Raw genomic sequence first — 23,925 nt, forward strand, 5'->3', positions numbered from 1 at the left:
GGGAAGAGAGAAGGGGGGGAAGAGAGGGGAGGGGAGAGGGGGGGGAACAAGGAGGAGGGAGGTGAGAGAGGGGGGAGCAAGGAGGAGGGAGGAGAAATGGAGGAAGAGGGAATAGAGAGAGAGGAGAGTGAGGAAATAGGGTTGCAGGAGGGAGGGAGAGGAGAAGAGAGAGAGAGGAAGAGGAGGGAGAGGTCAGTGAGGAGGGGGAGGGGAAAGGGAGAAGCAGGAGGGGAGTGATGATAGGTGTGGAGAGTGAGGAGGGTGGCAGAAGGGAAGGCAGCATGAAGGAAGGGGAAGGCACGTGAGGCCGGTGTCGATATTCGTTTACCTCATGAGTGATTTGTATTTTTTGATATTAATGGTGTCGTATTAAGTTTGTGATTGGAATGACGCTGTTTAGAATGAAAATATGGAGGGATTGAGTTTGAAGGAAGAAGGAAAATGAGGAAATTATGTGAGGGTTTTCATCCATGACATTCGCAGATTCACCATTGCTTATATGCTGTTTCCACATTGTATGTTTGCTTTTGAACACTCCAAGGTGCAGCACATGTAGTGTGTGTGTGTGTGTGTGTGTGTGTGTGTGTGTGTGTGTGTGTGTGTGTGTGTGTGTGTGTGTGTGTGTGTGTGTGTGTGTGTGTGTGTGTGTGTGTGTGTGTGTGTGTGTGTGTGTGTGTGTGTGTGTGTGTGTGTGTGTGTGTGTGTGTGTACCCAAAAACTTTTTTTTGAAATGTAAAAACAACATACAGTGATGAAATCTCAAAAAAAACAACGAAACAAGTGCTGAAGAAAACTCAGTTTTCAGCCAGGTTTGAAATGTAACAGAGTTGAATAATTTATTCACGCCATCATGGGGAGAGGAACACAGTATTTGCGCAGAATCTTCCTGACTAAGTGCCCCAACTAATGTCCTTTTATACACATAAGTAAACAAGGATGCGGTTACATGTGTATGTTATGGTTAAACAAAATATCATTGATTTGACAATCAAGGCCAGAACCCAGCTGTCAGGCTAGGATGTGGCCAACCACTCAACTCCAATGTTCCCACACAAATTCCAATGGAATCAAAACATAGAAAAGTCATATCAGTCACATAGAAATTGAAAATATGTTTTCATAGGAACACACATATTTTACCTTGTATGTGTTTGTGTATGTGGGTGGGTGCATATGTGTGTGTGTGTGTGTGTGTGTGTGTGTGTGTGTGTGTGTGTGTGTGTGTGTGTGTGTGTGTGTGTGTGTATGTAAGTGTGCGTATTACTTCTACATATATGTACAAGAAAAAAAAACATTTTAAAAAAATGTAAAAATATAGAGGGATGAAATCTCAAAAAAAAAGCAAAAACCAAACAAGGTCGGAATGACACCACATTACGACACTACAATCCTCTTATGGATTACCATCATGACATCTTTTGACATTTTACTTTTGGTGTGGGATTGTGATGGATGAAGAAGAAGAACAATGAAAAATGACACCACATTATGATGCCACAATATGTCACCGCAATCCTCTTACAGATTAGAATCACTACTTTTTTTTGAAGTTTTACGTTTGTTGTGGGATTGTGATGGAACATACGATCCTCACAACATATTACTAGATCGCTCCCAGGAAAGAAAGAAAAAAACACAGGCAGTGGATAATCACAAGACACGATCGATGGCTGAACACCAATTATCTGGTTTTATCTGAGGTCAATTTGTTTTTATCCAAACATTGCCCTCGAGATGAAAGAGGAGGCCATCCAAAGTTTGGTTGCACCAGTTCCTGCAGGGTCCAAATGCATAAACAAGCAACCAAACAAACTTTCTTCATGTGTGTGTGTTTTTGTTTGTGTGTGTGTTATTATTTCGTATGCAGCCTGTGACTGCTGGTTGTATCATTGCTGGGAGTGCAGCTGTGCCAAGGATTGACCTCCTGTTTCCCATAAGCTAGTACTCATTTTGATGATCTCGGAAGGAGGGCAGCCTGCATAAACCCACCTCATGTTATATAACAACACATTATAGGGGTTCGAATTAAAGATGCTGAGACCTCAAGCCAGCCACCTTAACTATTAAGCCAACACTAGGATTATCAACATGGCCTAAATATAGATGATGATGATGATGATGATGATGATGATGATGATGATGATGATGATGATGAATGCAGATGTTAAGCCTCATGGAATTTTTGAAATTATTTTTCGTGTGTGTGTGCGTGCGTGCGCGCATGCCAGGAAGTGTTTTAGGCAGAAAAAAAACGCTGAATATTTTTTTATCGCTCTGTCGTGCCTAAGCCTTTGTAGCTTTGTGAAAGGTAAAATTAAGTGATCCCCGTCTCCATTCCTTTGGGGGTATAGGGAAGTGTTTTCGACACTCACAAAAAATAGAAAAGAAAAATCAAAATTTTATTTCTTCAAAATGCCAACAGGATTCAAACAGCACCAAGCAACACCGGGTACCCTTTGCTCATGTTTTATATGTGGATGGAAAGAGAGAGAGAGAGAGAGAGAGAGAGAGAGAGAGAGAGAGAGAGAGAGAGAGAGAGAGAGAGAGAGAGAGAGAGAGAGAGAGAGAGAGAGAGAGAGAAAGAGAAAGAAAGAGATATAGATATGTATAATTAGCTTTACCCTCAGCATTCGAGAGTGCTGGAATGTGAATATGACATAGGTGTGATGGGAGAAATAACCTCCTCCAGTGTTACTATTTTTATATTCTCAACGATGTGGCATTGGGTGCACTTGGGATATAATCTGATCGGTCCTCAAATATTCTCTGATAAGTCATAAATACACCAGATTTTGGGTTCATCATTTTCTTCCTGTAGCCTAGGATCCGTTTCGGCAGCACCAATGCTCTGCATCGGGCATGGTACATGATGACAAATTTTCTTCAGCCAAAACTGAACACGATGATGTCTTCCACTTTCCTTATCTGCATAAAGGTATGTGTTTATGCTTTGGCTTGTTCAATTGGGTTGTCTTCCAGTATTGAATGGCAGTTATGGTCAAAGGGATTAATTTTGAGGTTATTACCTATAAAGCGAGAGTAAATTGTCCTAAAGGTTAATAATAAGGGCAAGGTTGTTAAATGTCGAAAAGAGGTGAGAAATGTAAGGTGCTAAAGCGCAGTAACAGGGTACTCGACTAATGAGTTTGCTTTGATGAAGGGTCTTTGAAACCTAATGAATATGCAAATAAGGAAGATCTAACTCTGAGCGCTTCGTTAACTTCAAGCCTGCGGCTCTGTGACGTCATAAATCATCCTGGATTAAAAGCCGTTTTTCTGCTGAGCATTGTTTCGAAACGCGATGAGTTCTGGAAAAAAATTGGCCTTCCTATTCATCGTTTTGTTAGGGTTTTGTAGCTCTCACAAAACTCCTTCCCTTTAGTTAATCCAAGATGTGAAGTCAACTCAGAAATCTGGAGATTTTCCCAGCCATTTGTAAGTTTGGATCTGATTCAATTTTATCCCTTGGCATTGTCTGTCAATGAATGGAATAATGGTCGCACCTGAAGTTTGTTAAACTCGTACTGCCGATGTAGTATGCAACACGTTTGTTTTCATGCCTTTGCATCCACTAAAGATAAAGATAGATACATCGATAAAACTCCATTGACAATAACAGTGTGTATTTATCACAAGGCAAACCGCATGTAAACTATAATCTGGACAAACAAATATAAAACAACAATATTAATAATCATACATAGTTGTGCCAAGTCAAAAGCAACAAGAAAACACGTTGATCATGTCTAAAGGTTATTTTTTTATTATATATATGTATATATAAACATATAGCTACCGGACCGATTTCATCAATTATTCACTGGGGGGTGTGTATCATTGGGATTCTCATGTGTGTACTATGTGTGACCATCTTTACAATTGTTGAGGAACTCTGGGAAGGGTTTGAAACAGCATAGCACTTACCTTGTGTAGGTCAACTTGGGTTGCTTTACACAGCTTCTTCGGCTAAAGGAGTGTGGGAGGGGTCAATTATATGTACATATTTATATATTTTTTTATATGTATATACTGTATTTATGTGGCCGTAGCCCTGCTGGTCAAGTTAATTCCCCCGACCTAATTGTCGTGGATGGGTGGTTAACACTCACCTGACCAGATAGCTGAACGATTTCCCTTCGAGGTGAACAGCCAAGTTCCTTAGAGATTATAAGCACCCACAGGACGGGGGCAGCAAGAATGCGTAGCACATGGAGGCACACGGACAGAGGACAAGGACTTATACTCTTACAGTCTAACCCATAATGAATAGACAGACACAAGCAATCTTTAATAAATCGAGGTTTAATGGACATCAATCAAATATTCATCATGGAAATAAATCAAACGTGATTCTGCATCTGCCCACATCATCAGGTCATGTACAATTTTGGTGTTGACCCTTGCCGGTTATAACTATTCATTGGTTTACCACCCAGGTAAGGAAATGTACTGTGCTGATGCGCTCAGTCACTTGCCGCTTCTCGTAACCATCCCAGAACCTCCACAATCTGGCGATATCATTCATCTCATGGCTAACGTCAATCACGATGAGGCGCCCGTAACCACTAAGCAGATTGCTTGTGCAACCAATAGCAATCCAGATTTGTCACAAATTAAACGCTGTGTTCCATCAGATAATTTGGCATCACCTCCGAAATGGGTGAAACGTACCTCATCCTGAAGGATGGGTTCTCTATTGATGAAGACTGCCTGTTTTGCGGTAGCCAAGTGAAAAATTCCACCAAAACTCCGTGGGAAAATTATCAGTGAACTCCACAATGCTTATCCAGGCATCGTCACTGTGAAGGCTGTTGCCCGAGTCCATGTTTGGTGGCTTGGTTTGGACAGTGCCATTGAGTTGAGTGCACACCATTGTTAACTTGTCAAGCCCATGCCAAGACCGCCACAGTCTCATGTGGTCATGGCCATCAAAACCATGGTCCAGATTACACATTGACCATCAGGTCAGGTATGGGAGCATGCGCTGGAGCAGCGCGTTGCTGCGTCCACTTTCCGCCGGGACTCCAAAGGCCTCGACTGGACATCCCCCAGGCAGATGCCTGACCCATACCCATCTCCTTGAGATGTTGATCAATCTGCAACAACCATGAGACACGTGGTCGGCCCATTGGCCTACTCCACTCACGAGGCTCCCTTGCTGAGAGAATCTGGTGAGCAGGATCAGCGTCAGGAAAATGAGCCACATGACCATACAGCCGCAGCTGACGCTCATGGACTATGCAGGTAACAAATCTCATTTGAGTCTCTCTCAGGAACCGCTCGTTTGACACACAGTGTGACCAGCGAGAGCCAAGGATTCTCCAAAGAGACCTGGTACCAAAGGAATTAAGTCTCCATCTCAGATCCTTGGTCAGAGTCCAAGTCTCACATCCATAGAGCAACACTGGAAGCATTAAGGACCTGAAGACTCGGATTTTCATCCTGCACAGGTACCTTGGGATCCTAGGGTCCTGAGTTCAAATCCCGCTCAGCTGTTGAATTAATACCTGGTGGGGTTAAATCGACCTGTCATCCTTCCGAGGTCGGCAAAATGAGTGTCAGCATGCTGGTATACTATGTTGGAGTGGTGATCCGTCCAGGATTGTGCCCAATAGCCAAGGAGACTGCTTAAGCATCACCAACGCTCTGCACAGTGTGGTCCCAATCTCTCGCTCCCTCTCTCCCCCTCTCCCTCTCCCTCTCTCTCTCCCTCTCCCCCTCCCTCTTCCTCTCCCCCCCTCTCTCTCTCACAGGTACCAGCAACGCCACACCCCATGATCCAGTGAATCCATGACTCCCCAGGCCCGACACAGACGTCTGTTGACCACTGGCTCACAGCCAGCAGAGACACGAATATCACTGCCAAGGCAAGTAACTCTCTCCGTGACCTGTCATTGAAAGCCTGGATCTTAGTTTTGACAGAGGAAATCCGTAATCCGAGTGGCCCCGACTCCTCATTCAGCACCTCAAGGGCCCCCAAAAGAATATCTAGAGTCTGCAAAGATGACTGCATCATCTGCGAAATCAAGGTCAGAGATCTTGACATTCCCAGGCGATACACCGTAACTTGATCTCTCCGACATCCTCCCCAGAATCTAGTCCATACAAGTGCTGAAAAGTGTGGGGGGGGGCAGTACACACCCCTGATTGACTCTAGTAACAACTGGAAATAAGTCAGAGATGGTATCACCACATCTTACAGCACATCTTACAGATTGATCAGTTTTGGAGGCACCCAACAAAGGCCAAGAATCCTCCAGAGGGAATCCTAATTCACTGAATCGAATGTCAGGTCAGGTATGGGAGCATGTGCCAGAACAGCACGTCGCTGCGTCCACTTTCCGCCGGTACTCCAGGGGCCTCCGTCTGGCCATCCCCCAGGCAGATGCCACGCCCATCCCCATCTCCTTGAGATGATGTTCAACCTGTTGCAACCATGAGGCACGTGGTCGACCCACTGGCCTCCTCCACTCATGAGACTCCCTCGCTGAGAGAATCTGGTGAGCAGGATCAGAGTCAGGAAAACGAGCTACATGTCCATACAGCCGCAATTGACGCTCACGGACTATGCAGGTAACAAATCTCATCCGAGTCTCTCTCAGCAACCGCTCGTTGGACACAAAATCCGACCAGCGATAGCCAAGGATTCTCCGAAGAGACCTGGTACCAAAGGAATTAAGTCTCCGTCTCAGATCCTTGGTCAGAGTCCAAGTCTCGCACCCATAGAGCAAGACTGGAAGTACCAAGGACCTGAAGACTCGGACTTTCGTCCTCCCGCACAGGTACCGGCAGCGCCACACCCCATGATCCAGTGAATCCATGACTCCCCAGGCCCGATCCAGACGTCTATTGACCTCTGACTCGCAGCCAGCAGAGACATGAATATCACTGCCAAGGTAAGTGAATCTCTCCACAACCTCAACATCCTCACCACAAACAGACACAGACAGGACAGCAGCATCCAAGATGTCACCGAAAGCCTGGATCTTAGTTTTGACCCAAGAAACCCGTAATCCCAACAGCTCCGACTCCTCATTCAGCACCTCGAGGGCCCCCAAGAGGATGTCTAAAGTCTCCGCAAAGATGACTGCATCATCTGCAAAGTCAAGGTCCGAGATCTTGACATTCCCAAATGACGCACCGCAACTTGATCTCTCCGACATCCTCCCTAGAATCCAGTCCATACAAGTGCTGAAAAGTGTGGGGGCAAGTACACATCCCTGACGAACTCCAGTAACAACTGGAAATAAGTCAGAGATGGTACCACCACACTTCACAGCACTCTCAGTACCAGAGTAGAGTTCAGACATCAGATCGATCAGTTTTGGTGGCACCCCACGAAGACCAAGAATCCTCCAGAGGACATCCCGATTCACTGAATCGAACACTTTACAGAGATCAACATAGGCTGCAAGCAGCCCCTGCCGAAACTCTCGTCTGCGTTCGGTGAGGACACGAAGTGCAAGGATACGGTCAATCGTTGGCCTCTTTGGTGTAAAGCCTGACTGCTCTGGACGCTGGTGCTCAAGCAGATGGTGGCGAACCCTATCGAGAATTATCCGAGCAAAGACCTTGCCCGGCACTGAGAGCAGCGTCACCCCTCGGTAGTTGTTGCAGTCTTGCCGATCACCCTTCCCTTTCCAGAGAGGGACAACAAGGCCCCTCTTCCAGTCAGTTGGGATGATGCCTGTGTTCCAGGCAGAGCACAAAACTGCATGCAACGACACGAGTGCAGCATTTCCACCAGCCTTGAGAAGTTCGGCATGGATGCCACAGATCCCTGGAGCTTTGCCCCGTTTCAACTGGTTCACCGCAGCCCGTGTTTCCACAAGCGTAGGTGGACCACAGTTGATTCGAGGGTCAGCAACAGGGATTGTAACACCCTTGACGTCCAACTCGACAGTTGGGGGATCAGCCTGGTACAACCGCTCAAAGTAACCGGCCCAGCGGGCCTTCACTTCAGACTCCTCTGTCAAGAGCCTACCACTCTCTGCTCGAACTGTAGTGCTCCGAGGGATGGGCTTGGATGAACGTAATGCGCGAATTCCCCTGTAAGCGGGACGAGAATCACCTGTCCACAGGTGATGCTCTACCCCCTCACAGATTCCTCGCACATAGGCCTCCTTGTCCACCCTCAGTGCACGTACAGTTTTACGCCTCAGCTCCCTGAACAGCTCAGCTCTGCTATTCAGCCTGGCCCTGCGACTCTGGTCAATGGTATCCAGTGTCCCTTGAGAGACAAAATTCTTCTTTGCCCTGCGGTGAGCTCCAAGGCATCCACCGCCAACATCAAGGACGGTGGTCTTGAAGGCGCTCCACAACTCTTCAGGACCCCCAAAGCACCCAGACCCCCCAAGTGTCCACTCAGCCTGTTCGCAAACTCCTCAGCTACTCTCTCATCCCTGAGCTTGGCAACATCCAGCCTCGGCTGGGATGGTACCATTCTCCAGGATTTAAGGTGCAGCTTTAGAGTTGCTACAACAAGCCTGTGGTCAGTATTGAGGAACTGAGCACTCCGGTAGACCCTGCAGTTCTGGATCATCCTCCAACGACCGTCAATGAGGACATGGTCAATCTCCTTTGCCACACCGCCAGCGTTGGAATACCAAGTCCAGCGATGAGCTTGTGGGCGCTGAAACCATGAACCAGCCACCCTAAGTCCATGACTTCTTGCAAAGTCAAGGAACTTAGTGCTATTCTGGTTCATAGTTCCTGACCCATGGGGACCAACACACACCTCATAACCGTCCCTATCAGTTCCAGTCGATGCATTGAAATCCCCCAAGACTAGAAGTGTATCTCGTCTGGGGCACTGATCAACCACAGACTCGAGTGTGGCGTAGAATGCATCCTTCACGGTGAGATCACTCGCCTCAGTCGGAGCATAAACAGAGACCAGGGAAATGACACCTAAGGAGTGACGAATCCTTAATCTCATAATACGCTCGTTGACCAGTGTTACCTCAATTATCATTGGGGTCAGCTTATTGGACACAGCTACAGCAACTCCTTGGGTATGGTAGCTATCAGAGCGACCAGACCAATAGTTGGTGTAACCACCCACCATTATCTCGCCGCAATCCGGTCTCTGAACCTCAGAGAGAGCTGCAATCCCGATGTCCAAACGCTTGAGCTCAGATGATAACAGAGACAGGTGATCATCCTCTCTTAGGGATAGGACATTCCAGGCACCCACCCGAAGGGACCGCCTCAGGTTAACCCAAGGAGACCGCCGTCTGGTGGACGACACCTCAGCACCACTCCGACGCACTCTCCCGCAATCTGACCCAGGGATGTTACCCCGTGGTTTCCCTCCTATCAAAGATTGGGGGTCCCGAAGGCTTTGCCCCAATCCTGTCATCCGGTGAGCTGCCCTGCGAAGGGAAGCTGCACAGGAGGTACTCCCACGGAGTGGGTTTTCAGATTTTTTTGCGTTTTTGCGTTTTGCGGAATGAAGGGTTTTACGGTGGCTGGAGTGCAAATCCTGCCACCAACCTCCTAATAAGAAGTGACCCAACTCCAGGAGGACGTCCGCAGACACAGTTGGGCACTAGATATGGATGGCCGTTGGCTCACAAGGAGCTCCTCCGCCCTTTGATGGGCAGTACACACCCCTGATTGACTCTAGTAACAACTGGAAATAAGTCAGAGATGGTATCACCACATCTTACAGCACTCTCACTACCAGAGTATAGTTCAGACCTCAGATTGATCAGTTTTGGTGGCACCCAACAAAGGCCAAGAATCCTCCAGAGGGAATCCTAATTCACTGAATCGAATGCTTGACAGAGATCAACAAAGGTCGCAAGGAGCTCCTGCCGAAACTCTCGTCTGCGTTCGGTGAGGACTTGAAGACCAAGGATACGGTCAATCGTTGACCTTTTTGGTGTATAGCCTGACCGCTCTGGCCGCTGGTGCTCAAGCAGATGGTGGTGAACCCCAGCAAGAATTATCCGAACAAAGACCTTGCCCGGCACTGAGAGCATTGTCCCCTCTCGGTCGTTGTTGCAGTCTTGGCGATCACCCTTCCCTTTCCAGAGAGGGACAACATGGACCCTCTTCCAGTCAGTTGGGATGATGCCTGTGTTCCAGGAAGAGCACAGAACTGCATGCAACGACACAAGTACAGCATTTCCACCAGCCTTGAGAAGTTCAGCATGGATGCCACAGATCCCTGGAGCTTTGCCCCGTTTCAACTGGTTCACCGCAGCCTGTGTTTCAACAAACGAAGGTGGATCACAGTTGATTGGATGGTCAGCAAGTGGGATAGTAACACCCCTGACATCCAACTCAACAGCTGGTGGATCAGCCTGGTACAGCCGCTCAAAATAAACGGCCCAGCAGGCCTTCACATCGGACTCCTCTGTCAAGAGCACACTACCCACTGCTCTAACTGCAGGACACAGAGGGACGGGCTTGGAGGAACACAATATGTGAATTCCCTTGGAAGCAAGAGAATCACCTGACCACAGGTGATGCTCTATCCCCTCACAGATTCCTCACACATAGGCCTCGTTGTCCACCCTTAATGCAACTACAGTTTTACACCTCAGCCGCCTAAACAGCTCAGCTCTGCCATTCAGCCTGGCCCTGCGACTGGTCAATGGTCTCCGGTGTCACTTGAGAGACAAAATTCTTCTTCACCCTATGGTAAGTTCCAAGACATCCAACGGCAACATCAAGGACGGTGGTCTTGAAGGCGCTCCACAACTCTTCAGGACCCCCCAAAGCACCCAGACCCCCCAAGTGTCCACTCAGCCTGTTCGCAAACTCCTCAGCTACTCTCTCATCCCTGAGCTTGGCAACATCCAGCCTCGGCTGGGATGGTACCATTCTCCAGGATTTAAGGTGCAGCTTTAGAGTTGCTACAACAAGCCTGTGGTCAGTATTGAGGAACTGAGCACTCCGGTAGACCCTGTAGTTCTGGATCATCCTACAACGACCGTCAATGAGGACATGGTCAATCTCCTTTGCCACACCGCCAGTGTTGGAATACCAAGTCCAGCGATGAGCTTGTGGGCGCTGAAACAATGAACCAGCCACCCTAATTCCATGACTTCTTGCAAAGTCAAGGAACTTAGTGCTATTGTGGTTCATAGTTCCTGACCCATGGGGACCAACACACACCTCATAACCATCCCTATCAGTTCCAGTCGATGCATTGAAATCCCTCAAGACTAGAAGAGTATCTCACCTGGAGCAATGATCAACCACAGACTTGAGCATGGCATAGAATGCATCCATCAAGTGAGGTCACTCGCCTCAGTCGGAGCAAACACAGAGACCAGGAAAATGACACCCAAGGAGTGACGAATCATTCATCTCATGATACACTCGTTGACCATTGTTACCTCAATTATCATTGGAGTCAGCTTATTGGACATCGATACAGCAACTCTTTGGGCATGGTAACCATCAGAGCGACCAGACCAATAGTCGGTGTAACCACCCACCATAATTTCACCGCAATCTGTTCTTCGAACCTCATCGAGTGCTGCAATACTGATGTCCAAACACTTGAGCTCAGGTGATAACAGAGACAGCTGATCATCTTCTCTTCGGGATTCCCAGCACCCACCCGAAGGGACCGCCTCAGGTTAACCCAAGGAGACCGCTGTCTGGTAGACGACACCTCAGCACCACCCTGATCATCACACACTACCACAATCTGACCCTGGAAGGTTACCCCTTGGTTTCCCTCCCATCAAAGAGTGGGGGTCCCGAAGGCTTTGTCCCATTCCCGTGTTCCAGTGAGCTGCCCTGTGAATGGCAGTTGCACAGGAGGTACTCCCACAGAGGGGTTTTCAGATTTCTTTTTGCTTTTGGTATGTTTTGTGGAATGAAGTGTTTTATGGTGGCCGGAGTGCAAATCTCTCAACCAACCTCCTAATAAAAAGTAACCCAACTGCAGGAGGACGTCCGCAGATACAGTTGGGTACTAGATATGGATGGCCGTTGGCTCATAAGGAGCTCCTCCACCCTTTCACAGGTTTTGTTTTTAATCCTGCTGGGTGTCCATATCATACACCCTCCTCACCAAGAAACTTGGTGGAGGAGATGGTTTAGTAGCTGACAACCCGACCATCAATCCATTTCAAGGGAAGCTTTTCCTTGTCATAGTTGATTCCCACTCCAAATGGATTGAAGCTCTCGTGGTGCCATCCTCATCCTCTGCTGTAACAATGGAAGCTCTACGTACTATGTTCGCGCAACATGATGTTCCAAACTCCATTGTATCAGATAATGGATCGTCATTTAGGAGTTCAGAGTTTCAGAACTTTTGTAAAATGAATGGCATTTTGCACTACACATCTGCCCCCTGCAAACCTGCCACGAATGGTCAAGCTGAACGTGCTGTTCAGATCATCAGGAATGGTCCAAGCCACATCAAAGAAGGCTCCATTTGATCTCGTCTCGCTCATGTGTTGCTGAACTACCACACCAGACCACATCAAACCACCGGTCGCTCACTTGCCAAGCTTCTGATGGGTCGTGAATTAACTCCTCTCTCTTTCTCTCTTTCTCTCTTTCTCTCTCTTTCTCTCTTTCTCTCTTTCTCTCTTTCTCTCTCTTTCTCTTTCTCGAGCCATTGTTTACCTCCTCCAAAGTTCGGATGTTTAGACTCAAACGTTTCGCTCCATTAAAATCATCCCCAATTTGTTTAGGACCATGTGTGCAATTCTCATACCAACCCAAAATACAAAATTAAATCACAGATTAGGTAACAGTTTGATGAAACAGGTTCTACATGTGATCCCAGGAAGTACATGCTCTGATTCCATTTACTAAACACCTTATGCACATTGTCAGATATGTGAAGCTTATCAACCATAAAACCTGAGATATTTGTGACTGACCCCCAATTCAATTTGTTCCCCTTTAATTATGAAGGGCAACAATGGTTACACTCACCTCTTAGCTCTCGAGCCTGGGCTTGAACATTGGTCCTGCTATAAAGTGTCATCCTGGAGTTTCGCAAGCATCAACATGTGTGCTGTTCCTCTGGTGGATCTTAAACTGGGCATTCCATATGCCAGCATTAGTTGCTTGATGTTAAAGATCCCATGATGCACTTTGCGAAGAGAGGTGAGCTATCGCCTTCACCTTGAACAATTGACAACTTCCTGTACAGTCAAGTGTCCTGTGTCGGAATGGCGACCCATCCAGGATTGTAACTCCAGCTAAAGAAACTGTTTCAGTGGAAGCCATGCTCTGTATAAAGCATGGTGCACAAGATAAGGAGACAAGAAGACAAGAATTGTTATTTTGAACTTCTGAGATGAAAGTTCATGTCTAGTTTTTTTTAAAGTAATTTCCAAGAAGTTATCTTCGCACCAATTCTCAAGGTGTCTAGTTTCATCCATATAACCGGAGTCACCATTGTTGAGCAACCCAATCACAAGAATACAATCTGCGTACTTGAACAATATACAATTTTCATTGTTACTCTTGTCGTCACAGTCGTACATTGTAAAAAAAAGTTCGGAGAAAGTACACCATCCTGAGGGACACCACTGCAGCTAGAATAAGTTATGAGTACTGGAAAATTTGTTGGGTTTAATCTTACAAACTTTCACCTGTTTGTCAGGAAACTATAAAACCAAAGTATGTAAAATATGAGAAATAACATCCATGTCCATGAGTTTTCCCATTAAAATATGGGCTGTATATTGTTAAACGCTCCACTAAAACCGGTAAAAAGCACTCGATAGCATCGTTCCTAGGTCTCTCCACATGCTCGTAAAGAGCATCCTCAACATCAAGACCCTATCTATATGCAAAGTTGGTCTTCTCTCGAAACTCATAAGTAGCAACACAAAATTGTTTTGCTGCAATCCTTTCAAAACATTTCATAACAGGTGAAGTCAGATCAACAGCTTGAAAATTATTAACTCGAGGGTGGTTGCTCTTTCGGTACCTCGTACCATAAAGATCAACGATCATCATCAGTTTGCTGTAGACGCTCATTCTACCAATACCACTGGAAGTCTGCGTACCATTCCATGACATGGGTCATTCCAAAGGGGAGTCCGTGCCCTCGCGTCCCCCAAACCCCGAGTCTCGAAAGCATCACTGGGGAACGGTTTAAAAGCCTTTATTTGAGTACAAACCCTTTTATTATTATTATTTTTGTCCAATTGCAAATTTTTAATGGAGACATACATAGTATATAAGAGCAACCACCCAACAATTATTACTTATGAGTTTACTCTGAATCCTGTCCATGTGTTGCTGATGTAATTTGACTTTTTTATTTATTTAGAGGAGGAAGGCTCATGGAAGAGAAAGGCAGGACAGACAATGGACCAAGCATCAAGGGAATGAATAGAAAAATAGGAGAGAGGGGCTGGGAAGAAACAAACTAGCAAGTAAGATGGTTCAGCTTAAAAAGGTTAATAGGGTTAATAAAGATCAATGATCAGCATTGGAGATGACAAGAGATAGCGGTGTACTTTTGCTTGAAGTTCTGGAAGGAAGAGTGAGACAGAACAGCCCCTGGAAGGCAGTTCCATGGACGGGATAATCAAAGAAAGAAAAAAAGGATTGAGGTGTGCAGTCAGCCTGGATTTTCGAACTTTAACCAGGAGAGGGTTATTGGAAGAACTCTTGCAACCTGGAGGACTGAGAGAGCAATGACAGCAATATTGTAGAAAACAGAGACTACTTGACCTTCGTGTGATGTGGAGGGAACAATCCTTGTCCTTAAACCTCATCATGGCAGATTCCAATATTGTTGAGAGCTGTAGATTCCACAGAATCTAGAAGAGACAGATGTGATGTTGGGGCACCAACCCATAGCAGAGGGCAGTACTCCATTGAGCTATGGACGAAAGCTTTATCGACAGCGAGTATCTCTGATTTTGCAAGGAAAGACTTTAAGTGACAGAAACTCGACAGAACACTTGTCTTCCACTTTGTTCTTGAAATTTAACTTACTCTAAATTAGACTTTTCAACTCAGTTCAGAGCCTGGCATAACTGAACATTGAACTTTGACTTGTTTCTTTTGTATTTATTCCACCTTTGCTACATTGACTTACGGCTCAAGAAGGGTGTCATACTTTAATGATGAGGGACAAAGTCGTTTTGCTACAATAGATAAACTAAGGTTTGATGTGGAATTCTAGCTGCAGCTTGTGTTGTAGCTGTAAATGATGTACAAACACTTCCCGCTGCTTCCTCCATAGCTCCGGTGCTGTTTTCTCAGGTTTCATGTTTATCGTGTGAGTGTGGGTGCTTCCCCCCCCCCCACACCCACCTTGTTGGCATCACCTGTGTATTTGTTGTCTTTGTATTTATAGTCTCATCAATAGCATGATGATGTGATTCCAAAATGGGTATGATAATAACAATAATAACAATAACCAGCCATAATAGTCGGTTAATAAGGGTAGAAATAATTGAGAGAATAAGAAAGGATTATTGAGGGGAAAGTAGGTTTGGTGAGGAATCTGTTTTCCTTTTTTGTTTGGTTTGCTTAAGCCATATAAAGAGACTGCTTCATGACTGTACATTCTGAATAGACACTTCCTACATTTTCTATATTCATAGCAATTCAACAAACAAATACAAGGTGATTATAGAAAATATATGAAAGCGAAAGGACAACCAGGAAGCAGAGAGAACCCTGAAAATACCAATGGATGATCCTTTTCAATGCCAATTAGCAGCAGATAACACAAATGCCCTGAGTTTCCTTGCTTAAAAAAAAAAAATCTTCAGATGTTTCTATTTGAAGTGTGAAACAGATGAAAATTGGGTAAGCGGGAGGAAGTACGGAGGGGTGTTGCGAGGTGGGGGCAGATAAGGACAAAGATGCGTCTTGCAAAGAAGTGTTCTGAAATGGAACTTTTACCCGAGTAGCGAAAAACACTTGATGAGTCACACTGTGAACATCTTGGCATGTTCATCATGATGTGAGAAATTACCGTTCTTTAGAGAGATTGGCACTGAGAGAGCGTGGGGGGTGCTGGGCATGCGTTGTGGCCTTCATTGCTTGTGCACTTTAACGTGATAATTGTTACTATTACCAATTGTTATATGTATAATTATTATTTTCGGTGATTAATATCAAGCAATTCTTTCATTTTGTTGGGCACTCAAGTTTGTAATCTTCACAGATGAATAAAATCACCCACTTCATGGTGTTACAGGCTGCAAAGGAAGGTGTATGGAAGTTTTAAACTTTGCCATTATTCCTGCACACACGGCCTCCTGTTTTTTTTTAAGGATAATGTGAGATACAATATTTCATGCGCATGAGCGAAAGCAAACATCATGGACGGCCGACTTAATCTCTCCTCCAAAAGACATTGTGCTCCAACATACAGCACCCTTGTACAGGTGTTTCAAAAGCCTGCCATTCTAGTTTTACAACTATATTATAATAATTGCTCAAATTGCGAGACACTGCCACACATACATATATCAATCCTTGTATGAATGTTTGTTTGAACTTTTCTTAGCATTGACACATCAATGTTTAGCACATTCTAATTTCATTCTTCGGATCCCTTCTGGACGATGTAGGGGACCATTCTTTTCGGCCACGACGTCCTATCCACGTCAAAGTCATCGTCTGAAAAAGAGAGATTCCTGTGATTCCATACTTTTAAAACACCTTCTACATGGGGTCCAAGAAAGACAACTTCAAATGGTTTTAAATCAATTCAGTTTGAATCTAGACCAATCATGCAATTGTAAAATAGTACATTCCTGGCTCTCGATAATATAATTTGTCGTATTGGTGCTGTTTCTTTGCAATGATCATTACGACTTGGAGTGTGCATGCATTTTGAAACGTGGCAATGAGACCTGCGGCATGAAGGGCACTTGGATCTCATTCATATGTATGACGCCATCAAATGGAGCACATGAGGCGGCGTCTATTTACTACTGCAATATTCATGGTGCCCAATGGAAACCATCCGTCTTTCCTTGCTGTAGGGGGAGGTTATGTTCCAGAGGAATAGAGAGGAGTGAACATGGAGGTAATGATGGGTGCGGTTGGAGGGTGAATGTGCCATTGCAGGATGAAAATGAATAAGACAAGAATTACAAATACTTCGGCGAATTCGGTCTTGCATTGAACAGCCAGATTGGCCAAAAGCATAAAAGTTGGCTGTGGGTTTTCACTAAGGCAGATTTGTGGAGTAACAAGGTATGTAGCAAGCATAGCTTATCGGAGAGGGTGACACGCACCGATGACAGGTGAGGGCCGTTGTTTTAGGATAAATAAATAAATTTAGGGGGGAAGTTTTTTTTTTTGAATTTATTTTTTCATGCTTTGTAGAAGATCCCTTTATTAGTTGTTTCCAGATGTTTTGCTAACGGAGCTTGTCCCTAACGGAATCATTTCAGCATTGACCCATTATGTATTCATGTTTTCGATTGCAAACAGGTGTGTGGAGATTAGTTGAGAGATGAGGCACGTGGCCGGTCACAACTGCCATCATGGGGTGAGAGACATGATTGGCATCGTGTTTGAGAAAGGTTAACGGCAGAATTCGCATCGAGTTGTCAAGCCATTCAAAGCACCGGCATCTCATGATCGTTCGTTTTCGACAATGTGATACATTCCACGTGAATGATGTGTGTGCTGTCGGGGGGGCAACACAGTCTGCAATAAAAGGTCCACTTCCACCAACAGATGGAGATGGTCCAAGGGCTACCATACTTTCCTGAAATGTGCATTATTTCATACATATTTATTTATTTCCCTGAGACCAATGAGCTGGAAAGCTGAATGTAGTGACTGAGGCCTAAACTTGCTGTGTAATGAAAACCAAACATAGGAGATGGTATGATGTGTGACTTTTCTAGAAAGACAGCAGGGGCTCAAAACTCCAGCACGATAGGCCTGCAGTTAAGGCTTCCGTCGGCGTACAAGTGCCACGAAGAATGCACCAACCCAAAGGCCTAACTGCACTATCTGGTTTGTATGTTGGATGCATGTCTCATTAGTTTGCCGGCTGCATGTCCTGCAAATGTTTTATTGTGTTTTCTCACAGTGTTTATGGCTGGTGCAAGGCCCCTTCCCGGTACGGAGGCATGCTGCTCTGTTTAGTGGTGTGATGTTGGCATATCTGGGTTAACGTGCTCGGATCTTCCAATCATCAGTTTGCTGTAGACGCTCGTTCGACATATACCACTGGAAGTTTGCATACCTTTTCATGACATGGGTTATTCCAAAGGGGTGTCCGTGCCCTCACGTCCCCCAACCCAGAGTCTCGAAAGCATCGCAGGGGAATGGTTTAAAAGCCTTTATTTGAGCATAGTCCCTTTTATTATCATTTTGTGTTTTTTCGCAATTGCAAACCTTTAATGGAGACGGTTACTCTTGTGGTTTTTATTTCTATTTGACGTGTTTGCTTTCTTAAATGGAGGAATAACCACCTCCCATTTTAATTCAAATTTTCATTCATTCTTTTTCACACAAACGTTTGGGGGGGGGTTGCACAGCAATGTACTGTATCCCCCGGGGTATTGTTCAGGCTACGAGGTTTGTGAGTTTTTTGCAGCAAACGTTTGTTATTTTTTTCTGAAATGCGAGTTTGCATTTCTTGCTTGTATCTCCGGCAATTTCAGAAGCTGAAAGCCCAATAGAGGGCGGTTGATATTGGCTATTTGGATTCTCTCAGTTCCTTCTGCAGGGGAAATGCAGACCATCTTGTGTGACTCCGGGGCAATTCTGCGCGAATGAGATTGGATAACTTGCGGTGAAATTTCACGTTTTCTTTTGTTTTGCCCAACAAAGCAAGATTGAATTGTCGCAAGTATAATGGCCTATAATCGAGATAAGGTAAGTTGCAGGTGGACATGATTTTCTTTGTTGTAACAATTGGTCAAAAGTCTGCTCTGTTATAAGCATCTCTCAGGAAGCCAATCTTCTTGAACATCAAATGCACAGGCCTCAAATTCAGCCTTGTTGAATAAGTTTACCTGGCATACACTTGCTATTCCCAGGTCAATAAGATATTCTCAGGTCAATAAGACTCTAAGCAATTGTTGCCAGATTTTCTTGGAGAGTATGAATGACAGCTTATGGCCCAAATGGTCATAAATAAGATTATATGCAGAGGTTGAAGCTGCATTGAGTATCCATCTATCCCATCCATTGGGACCATACTCTGCAGAGCATTGGAGCTGCCTAAGCAGTCTCCTTGGCTATTGGACACAATCCTGGACGGGTCGCCACTCCAACACAGGCTACCAGCAAGCTGGCACTCATTTTGCCGACCTTGGAAGGATGACAGGCAAAGTCAACCCCATCTGGTATTAATTCAACAGCTGAGGGGGATTTGAACTCAGGATACATAGGATCCCAAGTCCACCACGCTAACCGTTAAGCCAACACCAGGCAAGCCCTGAGTATGTGAGTCTTTTTATGATGTAGCATCTCATCTAATCAAAAGATTCTCTGAAAGAGAGAAACGATCAATGTTTGGGTACAATACAAGTCCTATCCTCCTCAAAGGCATTATCTCATACTCTCCCTATCTCTCAATGAGAGGACTGTCTGGCAACCCCCCCCCCCCCCCCACACACACACACATACACACATACCCTCCAATGGACTTTCTTAACAATCCTCTTGAGGAAGTTCAGTCATTTAAACTCCTGGGGTTCACTCAATCAGCCATGATCTTTTTGGGCAAACCACATTTCAAAGTGGCCTCCAAAAGCCATCCGCCAACTGGGCATCCTCCGTCATACAAAGTCCTTCCTTGGCACGTGTGAACTAACCACCTCCAAGGCCTTCATCCGTAGCTTGATGGAACACTGCTCTCTCCTCTGGGCTGGCTCTCCTACCTCACATCTTTCTGAGCTTGATGCCGTGGAAAGGACTTCAAGATTATTGGAATCTCCTGCAATGAAGCTGAGTTTATGGGCCTATCACTTCACCATCACAGACTGGCCAGTGGTCCCTCTGTCTTCTACCACCTCCATTATGGTCTTGCATCCTCTGCTCTTTCCGTATTTTGTCCCCCCCCCCCACAGGTTTCTGCAGGGCACACATGGTCCTCCATCAGCCCCCTTCTGGTGAAACTACCATAATCTAGGATCACTGTCACCTTCAAATTTGCAGTTTTCTTTCCTGAGAGTTTCCCTCTATATCTATCTTGTCCACCCTATGCATCCTTTATCCTGCCCCTCATTCCTCCTCACACCCATTGTTTGTCCAAGTCTCCCTCTATCTTTGCCTTCAACTCTGCTGTTGGTGTTCCCCCCCTCTTTGTTCTTTTTGTCCTGTTGTGTTCTGATACATTCAGTGTACGAGTACTAGATCTTCCACGAGCCTAGACTATGTATCCAGAAAAAGTGGCTCATTCATTAATTTTGTGTGCAGAAAGTAGCTGTTAGTTTGCATCATTGCTGGGGGCATGGTTGTAACACTGATGCAGTGCCCCCTGTAGATTGGAGCAATAATCTGTAATTTTGTAAAGGTGCCTGCGATAGTTCGCCTACTCTTCTCGAAGGACATCAGGGGATCTTTAATGTCCACTAACTAATCCTGGGACACAGAACGCCCAGTTTAGCTTCTATCCGAAGGATGACACACAAACTGATGTCTTTCCTTGTATGAAAAAACACCAGTATGACAGTTTGTGCTTGAACTTAGGCTGGACAGCTTGGAGGTGAGTGTGCATACTTCCAGCCCAACCGGCCAGCCCACTACAAGTGGTTGAGACTAAATGAAAGGATTATTAAAACGTATTCATCATAAAAAAGTACAAGTCCTGGTAAAGGCTGGGTTGGCAGGTTAGCAGAAAGGTAGCCTCAATATTAGCTGATGAACAGTAAAAGGGGGCTGCTCACCTAAATGTGATTTTAAATATCTCCATGGACTTCGACTGCAGCCAATCACCCACAAGCAGCCCTTCCAAGGCCCTCAAACTTTGTATTTACAAACTATTGTAACTAGCTTTTACAATAGTTACAAACTATTGTAACTGTATTTACAAACTAGCAAAACGTTGCTTCTATACCAGGAAGCAGGCCTTGCGCCTCAACTTCTTGACACATCTCTTTGGAGCCACCAACCAGGAATCAGCACAAATGGGTGCTGAGATTTTGGATCCTTGAAAAATCAGAACTCCACACAGCCTTCAACGTCTTTGTATGAGGCGCAATGAAGTACGACTCTCTTCCTTTGGTTTTGGCATTTCCCTTGATGTTAAAGAAGCAAAATGTCTGTTGCTCTCCCATCTCAGCTAGGTGAGTAGTGTGTGTGTGTGTGTGTGTGTGTGTGTGTGTGTGTGTGTGTGTGTGTGTGTGTGTGTGTGTGTGTGTGTGTGTGTGTGTGTGTGTGTGTCTGTGTCTGTCTGTCTGTCTCTTTCTCTTTCTTTCTCTCTTTTTCTTTCTCTCTTTTTCTCTCTCTTTCTCTCTTTTTCTCTTTCTCTTTCTCTTTCTCCTCCAGTTTTGTGTGCTCTTCTCTCTCAGAGCTCTTACTCTCTGCATCCTCAAGGATGCATGCCTACTTCCAGTAAGCCCGTCATGGCTAAACTCCCAAAATCCAGACTTACTGCACCCCTCTGTTTTGTTCCTCTGTTTTCCCGTTTGTAGAACTGCCTTCCAGAGCTGGACCAGGCTTACTTATTCCTCCAAGCCTTCAAGTTTGCTCTCAACCATAATCTGATGTCGTCATCCATCACTATCAGCGATCTTTTTGACCTCCATTAACTCCCTCAACCTAGCTATCTTCGTGTGGGTTAGTATTTCCTCCAAACCTCTCCCTCTCTTTTTGGCCTGTTCATTCATTGACTTGCTTCTTGCATCCGCCGATTAATTGCCCCACTGTAAAACGATCAATGTGTTTCCTCGGCTGGCAAGACAGCTTGGAGGTATGCATATCTTCCACCTCGCTGTCTGGCCTCGATTGAATTTTAGCTCAGCTATAAATTGCCATCCTAGTGCTGTCCCTCAGATGGATGATAAATTGGGGGATCCATCTACTGGGACTATTTTGTGGACGTTAATATCCCAACGTGTCCTTCGCGAAGATTCGTCTTGTTTTTACCGGCACTCTGGCCAGTTTCCGAAATCCTGTTCTAACCTACAGGGGCATTGCATCAGTACAAACAGCCCCCAACCTCAACTCGTGATGATACTTTCAGCCGTGTTAGATATAGAGGAGGAAGAAGAAGAATATTGCCTTTTTACCATCTTTCATACCTCGCCCTTCCATGAGCTGAGATTTTGTATGTAACTATCTAACTATCTGTATTTGTATATATGTGTATGTGTATATATATATATATATATATATATATATATATATATATATATATATATATATATATATATATATATATATATATCTTCTTCTTCTTTCGGCTGCTCCCGTTAGAGGTTGCCACAGCGGATCATCCGTATGATCCTCATAGTGATTTGGCACATGTTTTACGCCGGATGCCCTTCCTGACGCAACCCTGGTCGCCTCTTACGACACAGGGATAACAGCCGAGGTATATATATATATATATATATATATATATATATATATATATATATATATATATATATATATATATATATATATATATATATATATATATATATATATATATATCTGTGTGTGTATATATAGTTACGGCTGTGGAAATTTGCAGAACACCAGAAAGGTTCCTGAGTTCAGTTAGATCGATAAGTCTGTGTTCAGTTAGATTTCCCCACCGTTGTTTAATGGGTTTAATTCGTGTTAACCGGGCTGCGACCCTTTGAGATAGCCGTTTTTCTTTACCTATCGTTATTTTGAACCTACACGCAAACAACAACCGCCACCAAGTACGCCGCAACGCCGAGCACACAACAAACCTACACACAAACAGCAATCGCCACCAAGTACGCCACAACGCCAAGCATGCAACAAACCTACACGCAACCAACAACCACGCTTGTTGTGAAGGGAAGGGGGCAGGGCAGCTCGCTGCCGATTGGTGGATGTGAGGCGGTCGGAGTGAGGGAATTCCCCTTTTCGGGAAACTTCTCGAAGGGAGGCGGAGCCAAAAACGGGGAGGAGCGAAGGGCGGAGCCCCGCGCTATATAAGGCGGAACGCACGCGGGCTCTCGCTCTCTTGGTGAATGTCAGGGTCGAGCTCTCTCTTGGTGGTCGAGGTCGAGTTCTCTCTCTCGTGGACGTCGGGTCGTGCTCCCTCTCCCTCCCTCTTGTCTTGGCGCTGATTTCTTCCCCTGTCTCCCGGTGATCCTGTTGAGCGACCTATTGGTGAAGGCGCGGGCCGGTGGCGAGTCCGGGCAACGCATCGGGGACGCAGACGGGAGGCGCAGCTCTGCCGGCTGTGTGGTGCGAACCTGTGCGTCTGGCGAGGAGCGCCGGAGAGAGCTTACCGCCCATCGTCGCAAGGCCTGGAGTCAGGCGCGGCCACGCTAGCTGCCGTGGGGAGCAGAAGTCATGACCTGCCCACCGAGACATCTCGAGAGTGCAGGTAACCTGCACGATCTTATGGGCCTTTTCGGTCATCCACGGCCCACGACCATAAAGGTCTCCGGACCCCATCTACCCCCTTGCCTGTGAGGAGGTCTTTCCATTTCTTTTGTTTTGTATGACTGCTGTGGCGCCGTGTCCCTGTAAATAGAACCTGTTGAGTAACTGTGCTGTAAATACACCCTTGCTTATAGTAGGTGGTATTGCTTTTGTTTTCTATTTCTTGCCTGTACATTGCATTACTGCCTTGCTTGTGTTGTGTGTGTAATACGTGCTTAGTGAATAAATGTCCTTGTGTGAAACGTATCCCGTTCGTCGCGTCCTCCTTTCACCCCATTGAAATGCCATCTTGCATCGCGGAATAAAGAGTGGTGGGTTTTAAACACCCGTTAAGGAGAATCGGATCCGTCGAGGTCGGCGATAATACCGCTCGGTTATCACTGTATTACGGAACGGACCGCTTAAGCGGTTCGTGTCCCA

General features: G+C 45.6%; 1 protein-coding gene across 5 annotated transcripts in view; it reads left to right on the forward strand.

Moving 5' to 3' along the window:
* The first annotated feature begins 2,793 nt into the window (after positions 1–2,793).
* The window catches only part of LOC147012031 (phosphoinositide 3-kinase regulatory subunit 5-like), a 325,466-nt gene continuing 304,334 nt past the window's right edge, over positions 2,794–23,925 (forward strand). For all 5 annotated transcript variants that reach the window (XM_085858068.1, XM_085858078.1, XM_085858079.1 and 2 more), the window contains exon 1: positions 2,794–2,935. The gene's annotated coding sequence lies outside the window, so the exon portion shown is untranslated. The remainder of the gene's footprint in view (positions 2,936–23,925) is intronic.

The sequence above is a fragment of the Eptatretus burgeri genome, chromosome 15 (genome assembly GCF_056783735.1).
Source record: "Eptatretus burgeri isolate ZD-2024b chromosome 15, Ebu_testis_v1, whole genome shotgun sequence".
In the NCBI taxonomy this organism is placed as follows: Eukaryota; Metazoa; Chordata; class Myxini; order Myxiniformes; family Myxinidae; genus Eptatretus; species Eptatretus burgeri.